Source organism: Rana temporaria, chromosome 6, assembly GCF_905171775.1.
Source record: "Rana temporaria chromosome 6, aRanTem1.1, whole genome shotgun sequence".
Classification (NCBI taxonomy): domain Eukaryota; kingdom Metazoa; phylum Chordata; class Amphibia; order Anura; family Ranidae; genus Rana; species Rana temporaria.
In genome coordinates, this window is record NC_053494.1 from 167377859 (window position 1) to 167392692 (window position 14834).

Sequence of the window (14834 nt, forward strand, 5' to 3'; positions counted from 1 at the left end):
ACTTATCCTGCATGCTCAGATAAGGGTCTGGTATGGATTTTGAGGGGGGGGGGGGGAGCCCACGGCATTTTTGTTATTTTAAATCTTGGTTCCCCTAAAATTAATACCAGACCCGACTGGCCTGGTATAGAGATAGATAGATAGATAGATAGATAGATAGATAGATAGATAGATATGAAATATAAGATATATGTTTTTTTTCATTTATTTTCATTAGTGGAATTCTTTTGTTTATATTCTGCAGTCAGTGGGGAAACCCGTTGACAACTGATGAGTTATCGGTTGTTAAGGACGCAGCAGCCGACCTTCCGGCCCACTCCTTAACCAGCTATTCTTCACACAGAATTCAAAATTGGTCAATCAATTTTCGACTGATTCAAATTAGAATCTTTCTGAATTATTTAGAAATATAAGAAACCAAACAAAACTAAAAAAAAAAAAAAGACAGCAGCTGCAATATGCGCAGCTGCTGGCTTTTAATTTTTGCAGCGGTGGGCGGATCTCCCCTTTAAGACTTTATATAAAGTCTCAGAAATCTTTCGTTTAGGTCTTCATGTTATATCATTTGAACACCATGTACATACATATTATTTATCATTGTAAGACATATTCCACACTCGTTTGCCCCTAATTTTTCCTGAAAAGAACAAAAAAAATTGCTTTTTTTTTTATTAAACACAATTCCCAATTTTTCTATTTATTTTTCCCCCAGGACTTCCCATCTCTACATAGGAGCAATAGAAAGACTGAAATACCTTTACTGGAGAACATGCTAATCCAGGCTTCCTTCAGTGCTGCTCATCAAAAATCTAAAATAATTTGATGTCTGTAGAAGCAGAGTGACAGCCAGGATATTATAATACGATGCTCCTTTTCCTACAGAGATTATGTGACCAAATGACTGGGATTGTATCACAAGACCAGCACTTGAATGGACCTGGAGCAGCACTTTTGCCATTTCAACTTTTCTATTGCTCTCTGCCGCCAAGTCCCCCTTCTCCATATAAATAGCCCACCCCCTTCACTATCCTTGCCAGGAAAGTACGAGCCAAACAATGCTAGCAAACTACAGGCGCTAAATACACTTTTACAGGAAACACAACATCAGAAATTCTGAGAACATTTCGGTATAATTGATGACTTTACCTTGCAGAACGCAGATGAAGGACCTTGATCAATATCTGCAAAAAAACAAAAAACACTGTCAACTATAAAACTAAACAGGATATAATGCAAACACACAAACAACAAAACAAATGATCCAATAGATTCACCTCATTACCCACTGCAGGACCGGAGTACAGTGTGTGTCTTTGTGATCACAGTGATCCCATTTACTGGTTTTATTTTAGGCACAGTGTAGCAGCCTATCTAATTTGGCACCTTAAAGTGATAGTAAAAGCGGAGTTCCACCCAAAAATGGAACTTCCGCTTTAAGTGATGGTGACCACCTGACATGCCAAATTTTTTTGGGGGGGGGGGAGCGGAAACCCACTTTCTCCCTGGGCACTGCAGCGCCGGAAGGAAGGTCACCTCTCCTAAACCCCCCCCCCTCCCTCTCGGCAATCATCTAGGACATGTCACAGGTCCCAGATGGGTGCTCGGGCAATCACGGTGCGCAGCATGGGCTCGTGCATGCGCAGTGCGTGCCCGGCTGTGAAACCACAGCCGGGCACCCACAGTAGTGATGCCGGCGATGTGGAAAGGAGAGACAGACGAGCGGAGCTTCGTTCCCCCGCATCGCTGGACCCTGGACAAGCGAGTGTCCGATTATGAAAAGTCACCAGCTGCAGTATTTGTAACTGCTGACTTTTAATATTTTTATTTTAGTAGAAACACCGCTTTAACTCTGTTCTACTTGTACCTACAGGCAATCCTATAGTAAGGCTTACCTGTAGGTACTGTTAATATCTTCTAAACTTGCCCAGTTTAGGAGATATTCAGAGTGCATGCAAGCAGTCATCTCACCCCCCAGCCACTCATTTAGCTGGAGGACGCAAACCCATAGGGAAGACCGGGGGGGGGGGGGTGGAAGCCCTCTCAGCAGTGACAGCGCGGCGCTGGAGGGCTTTGTTCTAAGGCAAGTCTCTAATGTGCTAGTATGCAATAAGCACAGGATTCCCCCCCCCCCCCCATCAACTCCGGTTTACACCGCTTTAAAAGTATAACTAAAAAAAGGTAAAACTTTTTCGTTTTCTTTTTAACCACTTAACCCCCGGACCATATTGCTGGTCGAAGACCAGAGCACTTTTTGCGATTCGGCACTGTGTCGCTTTAACTGACAATTGCGCACAATTGGCTCCCAAACAAAATTGGCGTCCTTTTTTCTCCACAAATAGAGCTTTCTTTTGGTGGTATTTGATCACCTCTGCGGTTTTTAGTTTTTGCGCTATAAACAAAAATAGAGCGACAATTTTGAAAAAAATGAATATTTTTTACCTGTTTGCTAAAATAAATATTCCCCAAAAATATATAAAAAAAAACATTTTTTTTCCTCAGTTTAGGCCGATACGTATTCTTCTACATATTTTTCGTAAAAAAAAAAAAAAAAAACGCAATAGGCATTTATTGATTGGTTTGCGCAAAAGTTATAGCGTTTACAAAATAGGGGGTATTTTTATGGCATTTTTATTAATATTTTTTTTTTTTTACTAGTAATGGCGGCGATCAGCCATTTTTTTTCAGTACTGCGACATTATTGCGGACACTCCGGACACTTTTGACACATTTTTTGGATCATTGGCATTTTTATAGCGATCAGTGCTATAAAAATACATTGGATTACTATAAAAATGCACACGGGAGGCGGGGGCGCACAGGAGTTGGGGGATGAGTGGGGGCGCACGTGCCCCTAGTGGCCTGCGCGAGAGCCGACGTATAGCTACGGGCTCTCGCGCAGGGGGAGCCGACCTGCCGCCATAAAACGACAGCGGCTGGTCGGCAAGTTATTGAATTTTACAGAGGGATTAGAACACCCATTTGTTTTATTTTTTTGCTGTCTGTGTCACCCATTAGGGAAATTAACTCTATTTGTTCTGTTTACCATTATCATCGAAAGTAAAGAAAACCCCAAATTTTGGGCTGTCCCCAGAAAAGTAATAGAGGGGAACTCTTCCAATGGGAGCGCCAAGTTCTGGTGACCTGGAGGTCCTCAAGGAATTTCTTTAAATTTGAAGGGATTCTCTCTCACTTCATGTCTGGCTATGGGACAGGAAGTGAAGGGAAATCTCCCCAATGGGATACAGATGGCAAAAAAATAAAATGACAGATGACGTAGCTCTTCCTTACTCTATCTAAAATGAAAACAAAAACCCACAGAATGGTTTATTTTATGAAAAAGCGCTTTGCAACTGTGTTTTCTTGTGTGATCACTGCCAAATTACAGTGATCATCAACTGGGCATCCATATACCGTCATAGTGACCATTACTGCTGTTAACCGCTTGATCACAGCAATCATCTAACACACATTTACTTACACCCTTCAATGCATGTGTCTGCACACATACACACTCCTGTGGATGCATGTGCACAGTAATAGAAGACACCTACAGCATATTTATATCTTAACCACTTCCAGCCCAAGGATGTCATATGACGTCCTGGACTTTCAGTGGGGATATCTGAATGATGCCTGCAGCCACAGGCATCATTCTGATATCCATCTCTTCAGCCGGCGATTCTCTGCACCATAAGAATGATCATAGCGGCGGTTCCGCTGCTTGATCGTTCTTATAGGCGGCGGGAGGGGACGCCCCCCCCTCCCGCCACCATCCGGTGCTTCTCCGGGCTCTCCTTTGCCTTCGGAGACCCGGAGAAACGATCCGCCGGTGTCCGATGGAAACCATAGAGTAGACTGGTGACCAGATGGTCACCAGTCATCTCTATGATCGTCGGAGGCCCGGGTGCGATGTTATGACGTCACGCCCGGGTCCTGGAATGTAAACACAGCCGCAATCGCGGCTGAAAGCATTAGATCTGTGAATTTTTTTTCACGATCTAATGCTTTCCAGCCTGGAGGAGAGATGTGGGGTCTTATTGACCCCGCATCTCTCTATAAAGAGTACCTGTCACAAACCATTCCTATTACAAGGGATGTTTACATTCCTTGTAATAGGAATAAAAGTGATCAAAAAAAAAATTTCAAAAAAGTGTAAAAATAAAAGAAATTGAGTAAAATAAAAAAAAAAAAAAAAAAAAAATGTTTAAACGCCCCTATCCCCGGTAGCTCGCGCTCAGAAGCGAACACACACGTAAGTCCCGCCCACATATGTAAACGCCGTTCAAACCACACGTGAGAGCGCCAGCAACAATTCTAGCACTAGACCTCCTCTGTAACTCTAAATTTGTAACTTGTAAAAAAAAAAAAATAAGCAACGCCTATGGAGATTTTTAAGTACTGACGTTTGGCGCCATTCCATGAGTGTGCGCAATTTTAAAGCGTGACATGTTAGGTATCTATTTACTCGACGTAACATCATCTTTCACATTATACAAAAAAATTGGGCTAACTTTACTGTTTTGTTATTTTTTAATTCACAAAAACGTTGTTTTCCCAAAAAAAGGCGTTTGAAAAATGATTGCGCAAATACTGTGCGAGATAAAAAGTTGCAATGGCCGGCATTTTATTCCCTAGGGTGTCTGCTAAAAAAACATATATAGTGTTTGGGGGTTCCGAGTAATTTTCTAACAAAAAAAATATGATTTATGCATGTAGCAGAGAAGTGCCAGAATAGGCCTGGTATGGAAGTGGTTAAAGAAGAACTCCTGGCAAAAAAATGTATTTCCCCAAGCAGTGAGGCTGTGAGGTCACTGCATGAGTTAACAGCTTGTTTTGTCCAGGAGTGCAAATCAAAGCTATACTTACCCGATCATTTCGATCCTCCAGAAAACGATGTAAAGCTGTTCCTGTCATCCTCATGTCTAGAGCTGGTCAATAGACGTGATGATGTCAGGAACAGTTATTCACAAGACCACAAACATACAGACATTCAAGCAATGTTAATTTGTTCTTAATTGCTATAGGTTATTATGGCAAAACATCGTCTTTATTTTTTTTTTTTTTTATATATAGTCATAAAGGTCTAGTTTATGCATCACTATTAAAAAAAGTATCAATATAGAAACAAAAAGGTTGGGTCTATATATACTGTATTTATTGGTGTATAACACTCACTTTTTTACCCTAAAAATAGAGGGTAAACTGTGCCTGCGTTATACGCAGGGCGCCGTGGAAATTTTTTTTCTTGAAACTTCCCTCTTAAAGTTAGGGTGCATGTTATACACCGAAAGATACAGTATATACAATATAATTTTATAATATATATATATATATATATATATATATATATATATATATATATATATATATATATATATATATATATATATATATATATATATATATATATATATATATATATATCCCGGTGTCCCCAACAGAAAAACCAAAGCATGACTGAGTTTTCATTGAAATAGGAAACTAAAGACTTTTGAATATTTTATAATTAGTGCAGACAGAATACATGAGTCACCAACACCACACCCGGGTCACGCTGTCTAATACAACGAAGGAACAAGGGCGGTTATTTACGAAAGGCAAATGCATTTTGCACTTTCAAGTGCAGTCGCTGTAGATCTGAGGGTGACATGCAAGGAAAATAAAAAACAGCATTTTAGCTTGCACATGATTGGATGATAAAAATCACTCAGATCTACAGCAACTGCACTTGTAGTGCAAAGAGGATTTTCCTTTAGTAAATCAACCCCAACGTCCTGTGTACCAGTCAGTGTTCCTTCATGGGCTTTATAGTTCGGACCATCTCAGATTGTGGAACAAATAAGCACATAATATGTTAGAAAATCCAAAAAAAAAGTCAATATATCTGGGGTTACACCAGGGGTCGACAATATCCGGGCGCTAGGTCGCAATTGCGACCAGAAATTGTGACCTGGCGCCCGCCCCTGCCGGTAATTGAGGCCGCCGCGATCGTGCGGTGGGGGCACACGGAGGCACAGGATCCTGTGTCTCCGTGTGCCCCCGCCGCGCGAACGTTGGCATTACAAGTTAAACAGCAATTCTAAAATGTCATTTTTCACTATTTTCACTGCCATCTCCTTCCCTCTAATTAGAACCCCCAAACATTATATATATTTTTTATTCCAACACCCTAGGGCAGTGATGGCGAACCTTGGCACTCCAGATGTTTTAGAACTACATTTCCCATGATGCTCTAGTACGCCGCAGGGTGCATGAGCATCATGGGAAATGTAGTTCTAAAACATCTGGAGTGCCAAGGTTAGCCATCACTGCCCTAGGGAATAAAATGGCGATCGTTCCAATACTTTCTGTCACGCCGTATTTGCGCAGCGGTCTTACAAGCGCACTTTTTTGGGGAAAAAAATTACACTTTTTTTAATTATAAAATAAGACAACAGTAAAGTTATCCCAATTTTTTTTAATATTATGAAAGATAATGTCACGCAGAGTAAATTGATACCCAACATGTCACGCTTCAAAATTGCGTCCGCTCGTGGAATGCCAACAAACTTTTACACTTTAAAATCTCCATAGGCGATGTTTAAAAAAATCTACAGGTTGCATGTTTTGAGTTAGAGGAGGTCTGGAATTATTGCTCTCGCTCTACCGATCGCGGCGATACCTCACGTGTGGTTTGAATACCGTTTACATATGCGGGCGCTACTCACGTATGTGTTCGCTTCTGCGCGCGAGCTCGTCGTGACGGGCGAGTTTTCTGGCTCCTAACTTTTTTAGCTGGCTCCTAGATTCCAAGCAAATTTGTCAAACCCTGGGTTACACACAGAGAAGAAGATTTCACCACGACCTGTCCAAGAGAATTCTGACACTTCTCACATACATGTAAAAATCTGCATTTGTTGAAAATTACTAAATAGCCCCAAACATTAAAGGTTTTCTAAAATCAAAGGCACTGGAGGGGAAAAAAAAGGTTATTATTGCAATTTTCTATGTCGCATATTTGTGTAGTGGTTTATCAAACGCAAATTTTCAAAGAAAAAAGGTTCAAAGCTTTTACAGGTCACCAGTTTAGAGATATACAGTTCAGGTGCTAGAATTATTGCTCTCACTCTGATGTTCATGGCGATACCTCACAAGTGTGGTGCGATCACCATTTACATATGCATTGCACGGGGATTGGGCGATTAATTTTTATTTATTTTTTCATTTTATTACATCTACATAGCTGGTCATGTCATAGTGCTTAGGTCTAGGGATTAGCTGCTAGACCAACGTGGAACACTGTCACTGCATACTGTCAGTCACCCTCCCCATCGCCAAACACACATAACCTAAAAAAGACCTCCAACTTCTGCATTTCTGAGACATGCAGGTTCCTGTGCGTCACCACCCTTTGATAAGTCTGGATGCTCAAAATTCCGCAACAATGCACTACAGTGATGGGATGAAGTGCCTTCTCATTGGATATTGAGTGGTGATAACAGTGGCCCATCCCTGGGCAATGTGCATCAGTATAGCGGTCTGTATTCTCCATTGGGAGATGGCAGGAGAGCTACTGGAAGACAGGAGCAGGGCATTGTCACCCCACAGAGGTGCTAATTAGTGGCAGGATCACTGGGGATTATTCTAATGAAAGATGAAGACTTATGCTGCGTACACACAATCGGTCAAACCGATGAGAACGGTCTGATGGACCGTTTTCATCGGACCAAACCGATCGTGTGTGGGCCCCATTGGTTATTTATCCATAGGTTAAAAAAAGCAATCTTGTTTTAAATTTGACCGAAGCATCGGTTAAAAATCCACGCATGCTCAGAATCAAGTCGACGCATGCTCGGAAGCATTGAACTTAGTTTTTTTCAGCACGTCTTTGTGTTTTATGTCACAGCGTTCTGACACGATCGATTTTTTAACCGATGGTGTGTAGGCACGACTGACCATCAGTCAGCTTCATCGGTTAACCGATGAAAACGGTCCATCAGACCGTTCTCATCGGTTTGACCGATCGTGTGTACGCGGCATTAACGTTTTTTAGGGCCAGGTCACACCATAGAAACGCAATCCGGATGCGTTCTAGGTGCATTTTTGATGCAGTCCAATGCCTTTTTTTCACCCCTCTTTTTTCTTAACCCTAAATAATGACAATTGTGTTCCAGTGCGTTCTGGTCCGTTCCAGTGCATTTTTTATGCGCTTTACAGCTTTCCAGTACAGTCAAGTGCAGGTAAAATGCAGCATGTTCTACTTTTTTTCTGGAACTGAAAGCACTGATGTAAACTATGCCTTTAAAAACCATATAACCTACTTTCCATGCGTTTTTGATGCAGAAAAAAAACACACTTGACTGCATGTGGTATGAACTGGCCCTAAGACAAAAAAAAAGGTCTACAGTTCCCTCTGATATAAAACAGTAAGCTCCACAGTGCAAGTCATTTATAAAAATATGCAGTATAATAGCTTACTTCAGAGCGCCATTCGCCACTCAGCTGACTGCCCGCTGGTCTCCTATCCAATGCGATAGTTGCAGGGGGAGGTGCTAGGAAACCCTCACTGACGTCAGCCGAAGAAGAGAATTGGAGGGGAGGAAATGGGCGGGCAGTCAAAATAAGCTATTATAGAGCATATTTTTAAAAAAAAAACAACATCCACTGCAGAGCTTACTGTTCTATATCAGAGGTAAATGTAGAAAAAAATATATTTTTTAGAGCAGATGGGGAGCCGACACTCAGAGAGGGGAGGGGGGAGACACAGGAGAGTAGGCTGCGGAGGACGGAGACATGCATGTGGACACTGGTGTCAGAGCTCAGCAGCCCTGATACATCGGAGTCAGCACAGAGAGGGGGGGGGGGGTAGAAACTGGCAGGATCAGCCAGGTATTTCAGGTGTTACAGGGGGACAAATGACACAGCACAAGCACTCTGCTGTATAACATGCTTTAAGGAAACAGTATTTTTAAAGCGGAGGTCCGCCCTCCAAAAAAAAAAAAAATATTAAAAGCCAGCAGCTACACATACAGCAGCTGCTGGCTTTTAATAATTGGACACTAAACTGTCCTGGAGTCCATCAGCTGTTGGGTGCTGCCGACGCCATTGTGGGTAAGGGAACCCGGCAATGTAGCCTTACGGCTTCATGCCAGGAACCCTACTACACATGTGCGAGGCTCCGCTCCTCTCTCCTACTGGCCCGGCGACAGGGGGAGGGAAGAGCACTGCAGTGACGTTGTGTGCCATGGCGCGGACTCCCGGAAGGTGCCAATTGTGGCACCGCAAGGGGAGAGTAGAAAAATTAGTGGAAGATCTACTTTTGGGTGGAACTCCGCTTTACCAAACACGTTAAAAAAAATGAAAATGATATGTTAAAGCTTATTTGAAATTTTACGGATTGATTTTATGTGCAGCGTGTTTCTGAAATAAAAAATAAATAAAAAGCTGCATTAAAGTAGAAGTACACCTCAACAATAAAATCTACCGGCATCCGAGATCTATGATTAGCCCATCTAGCCCTGTAAAGAACAAATCGCTATACATACCTTTCCTGAAGTCGCTACGGTCCAGTCCCACGCTGAGCTTCAGAGCGATCTGTACTTTACAGGGCTTGATAAGTTAGCCTAAAGGCCTGTACACACGATACGAAAATCGGAAGTAAAATTTGGTCCGAACGATCTGCCGGTTTTTGGATCGTTAGTATGGTGCTTTCGACAGCCGATCCCGATTTTTCGACTAACAAAAGCTGAATGTGCAGAATATAACATTTTTGGCGCATGTGAACTCAACATCCAATTTTCGTTTAATTCCTCCGAAAAAAAATCTTAAGAGCAAGACTACGCATGCTCAGAAATGAAAAAATACATACAAAACTATTCAACACATTACGTCACTTCTGACGTTGTATTCTGTCGTATAGGAATTTTCGTACGGTGAGTAACTTCTTTACTTTCGACATAAGACTAGCATGTAACAAAAAACGGACAAGCGTTCGTCCGAAAATCTGATCGTGTGTAGGAGGCTATAGATTATGAATGCAAGTAGAATTAGGCCGCGTACACACGATCGGTCCAAACCGATGAAAACGGACTGAAGGACCGTTTCATCGGTCCAAACCGAGCGTGTATGGGGGCCCCATCGGACAGTTATCCTTCGTCACAAAAAAGAGAACTTGCTTTAAAATTGAACCGATGGACGCCTAACCGATAGGTCAAAACTGATCGTTAGTATGCAAAAGCATCGGTCAAAAGGCCGCGCATGCTCAGAATCAAGTCGACACATGCTTGGAAGCATTGAACTTCGTTTTTTTCAGCACGTCGTGTGTTTTACGTCACCGCGTTCAGACACGATCGTTTTTTTAAACCGATGGTGTGTAGGCACATCTGACCATCAGTCAACTTCATCGGTTAACCGATGAAACGGTCCTTCAGTCAGTTTTCATCGGTTATGACCGATCGTGTGTACGCGGCCTTACAGATTTTAGCGTTAGGGTGGACTTCTACGTTAATTAGAGCTGCACGATTCTGGCTAAAATGTGAATCACGATTTTTTTGCTTAGAAGATAGATCGCGATTCTCTCACAATTCTTGCAGTGCAACATCATAAGATACGAAGAAAGAGGATGGATAGCCGCACTCCAATGACCAAACGGTTGTCTTTTATTAAAAAAAACACAGCAAGTACATCACTTCACAAGGTGCAACAAAGGAACAGGTAGATAGCCGACGCGTTTCGCACTGAGCTAGCTCAGTGCGAAACGCGTCGGCTATCTACCTGTTCCTTTGTTGCACCTTGTGAAGTGATGTACTTGCTGTGTTTTTTTTAATAAAAGACAACGGTTTGGTCATTGGAGTGCAGCTATCCATCCTCTTTCTTCGTATCTTATGCATGGTCAGTGCATCGCCAGCACCCACGGTATCCTGAGTCAGTCCATCTCTACATAGTGACCCACCTGGAGCGGTGATCCCTTCTCTTCTCCAGTGCAACATCATCTTTCACATTAAAAAAAATTGGGCTAACTTCTGTTTCGTTTTTGTTTTTTTTATTCAATGAAGTGTATTTTTTCCCAAAAAATTGCATTTGAAAGACCACTGGGCAATTAGAGTGTGACATAAAATATTGCAGCAATTGCCATTTTTATTCCCTAGGGTCTCTGCTAAAATATATATAATGTTTGGGGGTTCCAAGTAATTTTCTAGCAAAAAATATTGACTTTACCTTAAAGGGGAGTTCCACCCAAAAGTGGAACTTCCGCTTTAACCACTCCTCACCCCCTTACATTTGGAATGTAATTTTCTTTGGGGGGGGAGTGGGGGCTTCAGTAGGAGTGGGACTTCCTGTCTCACTTCCTACTTCCACCCGGGGACCGCCTAGGTAACTCCTCCTCTGCCCCTCTAGGCGATCACCTGAGACACGTGACAGATCCCAGCAGATTGCCTGTCCACTCCTAGAGCGCAGTGCATGCGCAGTGAGTGCCCGGCCGTGAAGCCGAAAGCTGTCACAGCCGGGAGCCCACATTATGAATGGAGGCGCTGGCGGAGAGGGGGGGTGAGAGGAGCGGAGCTCTGGGCGGCCGCGTTGCTGGACCGTGGAGCAGGTAAGGGTCTGTTTATTAAAAGTCAGCAGCTACACTTTTTGTAGCTGCTGACTTTTAATAAACAGTAAAAGGCTGGAACTCCGCTTTAAGAAAGAAATGTAAAAAAAAAGAAAAAAGATTTAGACTTTAAAGCGGAGTTCCACAGAAAAATGGAACTTCTGCTTTTCGAAACCCTCCCCCCTCCGGTGTCACATTTGGCACCTTTCAAGGGGGTGCAGATATCTGTCCAAAACAGGTAATTACACCCACTTCCGGGCATATGCCACGTCCGCTGTCTCCTGAGAAATACACTGGTCCCAGGAGAGAGCGGGGACCAGCGACAGCGCGCCACGCTCCTCACACATGCGCAGTAGGGAACCGGGCAGTGAAGCCGCAAGGCTTCACTGCCCGATTCCCTCACCGAGGATGGCGGTGGCAGCATCCGAGAGACAAGCGATTGCTCGGCCTCGTCGGCTAACATCGCGGACACGCTGGACAGGCAAGTGTCCATTTTTTTAAAAGTCAGCAGCTGCAGTATTTGTACCTGCTGGCTTTAAAAAAAAAAAAATTTGGTGGAGCTCTGCTTTAAAACGGATGTGCCAGTAAAAAAAAAATATTAAAAGCCAGCAGCTACAAATACTGCAGCTGCTGACTTTTAATATTAGGACACTTACCTGTCCTGGAGTCCAGCGCCGTCCACAGCAGAGGACGAGCGATCGCTCGTCTCTCTGCTGCTCCCCCCGCCATCCTCAGTGAGGGAACCAGGAAGTGAAGCGCTCCGGCTTCACTACCCGGTTCCCTACGGCGCATGCGCGAGTCGCGCTGCGCCCGCCGATTGGCTCACACGCTGTGTGCTGGGAGACAAGTGTTCCCAGCACACAACGGGGGACAGACGGGAAGACAGGAAAAACACGTCTTTTGCCCGTGTCGTGTGGCCGGAAGTGGGTGCAAATACCTGTCTTTAGACAGGTATCTGCACCCCCTCCCACCTGAAAGGTGTCAAATGTGACACCGGAGGGGGGGCGGGTTCCGATCAGCGTGAGTTCCACTTTAGGGTGGAGCTCCGCTTTAAGTGGTTAAACTTCCTGCATTTACACACAGAAGTTTCATCTAAGAAGGAAGTTGGTTACAATGTTTCATGTTGTTAAAAACTTGGCAGACTGCCCGGATTTTTTCTTTACACACACACGTTTATCCCTTTGATCTAAGAAGGAAGCATTAGTTACAATGTTTCCTGTTAAAAACTTGGGGATATTTTCTGACATCTGATAAGTCTCTCCACTTGTTATATGAAAGAATCGGCAAACTCTGCAATGGAGATTGTCAGGGGGGGGGGGGGGGGTTGAATCAAGATCATGATTTTTTAACGATTAATTGTGCAGCTCTAGCGTTAATCCAGCAGTACAGAGTCAAGCTGTAGGTGGCCCTGAAAGCACCACCTGACTTGACATAAGTTGATTTAAAAGTCGACTTAACTGGGTACAAAATTATTGGCTGAAGATGCAGTTACTGCTCGGTCCTGCAATTAAATTTGGCAGTTGCTGTGCGATTCCAGCTGTGATCTTACACCTGTACTATTAGCATAGATGGGGAAAGTGATAGGTTTTCTCTAGGGCTGGGTTCACACTGATGTTAATTCGATGTGGTTTTCTCCGCATCCAATTCGCATGGCAGGAGACTGTGACCTGCTCTCTATGGAGCTGGATCACACAACTCCATGGTGGCTGCGAAGCAGACTGCGCAGGGGTCCTGTGCACCTTTGGCTGAGTTGTAGGTCTGAATTCGGGTCCGATTCATCCCTGGAACAGAGAACAGGGACACCTCGGACCCCTGCTGTGAGCTGCATCCAAAGACAGTGCACCCAGCCTCAGGCTGAACATACAAAATGAAACCATCTATAGCCAGCTTCCGATTCCACCTTCCATTAACACTCACATCTGATATCACAACCTTTCTTACATCAACTCCTCTTCTGTCTGGAGCCCCAAGTGCACTGGATGTTTAGCTCTGATACATGACATCCCAGTGATCAGGTGCAAATTAAAGCTACAAGCACACAACCAACCCCACTGCTGGTAACCTGTAAGGCCCCTTTCACATGGTCAGAGCGTTCAGGTCCGCCTGTCAGTTTTGTCGGCGGACCTGAACGGCCGCTCCATGCAATCCTATGGAGCATCGGTTGTCAGTGGAGACAAGTCCGCTGACATCCGACCCGATCCGCCAAAATCAGACGGATGGCCATAAGTCCCCACCCGTCCATGGCGGATCGAATCGGGTGAGATCTGATGAAAACAGACATGCTGCCCGTTTTTATCAGATCTCTCCATAGGAGACAGCGGCGCTGGACAAGCCCCTCCCTGCTCAGTGAGCAGAGAGGGACCTGTCATCCGCCGGCTCAGCGGAGATCAGTGGAGATATCTCCCGTATCGACGGAGTCCACCTCGTGTGAAAGAAGCCTTATACTTACCTAAAAAAACAAAAAAACTGCGCTACAACACAATGATATCAAGGCAGCAGCTATCGTGCGAAGTACACAATCAACATAAATAAACAAAAAGCCGCGCCCAGTAAGTGGGAATGAAAAAAACTTCTCCTTCAGGAGAAAGGTTGACAAAAAGTCCAAAAAAAAAAAAAAAAAAGAGTCCTTATATTGATAAGCAAAGCTCCCAATATAACAATCAACAAGTGTAATTCTTTAAAGGTTGCTCGTGTTGTAATACTGGATCTTTCAATCACCCGGTGACATATCATGCAAATCGTGAGATCCCTCCACCGAGAATAATGAGCCTCTTACCAGATGGCAAGTAATCAGAGCAGTTGGCTATAGACCAGCCACGGCCTTTGGATATCCCAGAACAGGACCAATAGTGACACGACCTTAGCTAATTCATTCGCTCCAATAGCGGGAGTATAAAAAAGAAAAGACGCATATAGCGTAATACCGCTGGGTAACAAATATTTATTAAAAAAGTAATGTACTTACAGCAATCGATAATAAAAACAGCGTGTGTTTAAATGCCGGCCGGCATGCAGGAGCCCTCCTCCCGAGCGTGGTGACGTCACTGGCGTAGCCTCCCAAACGCGTTTCGTCACAAGGGGATGTTGTTACCCAGCGGTATTACGCTATATGCGTCTTTTCTTTTTTATACTCCCGCTATTGGAGCGAATGAATTAGCTAAGGTCGTGTCACTATTGGTCCTGTCCTGGGACTTCTGGGATATCCAAAGGCCGTGGCTGGTCTATAGCCAACTACCTTATACTTACCTGCTATGTTGCAATG

The 14834-nt window shown here is 43.8% G+C and overlaps 1 protein-coding gene across 7 annotated transcripts in view; it reads right to left on the reverse strand.

The window, feature by feature from the left end:
* The window catches only part of DYNC1I2 (dynein cytoplasmic 1 intermediate chain 2), a 172193-nt gene that overhangs the window by 155036 nt on the left and 2323 nt on the right, over nucleotides 1-14834 (reverse strand). For all 7 annotated transcript variants that reach the window (XM_040357757.1, XM_040357760.1, XM_040357761.1 and 4 more), the window contains exon 2: nucleotides 1147-1181. The gene's annotated coding sequence lies outside the window, so the exon portion shown is untranslated. The remainder of the gene's footprint in view (nucleotides 1-1146; nucleotides 1182-14834) is intronic.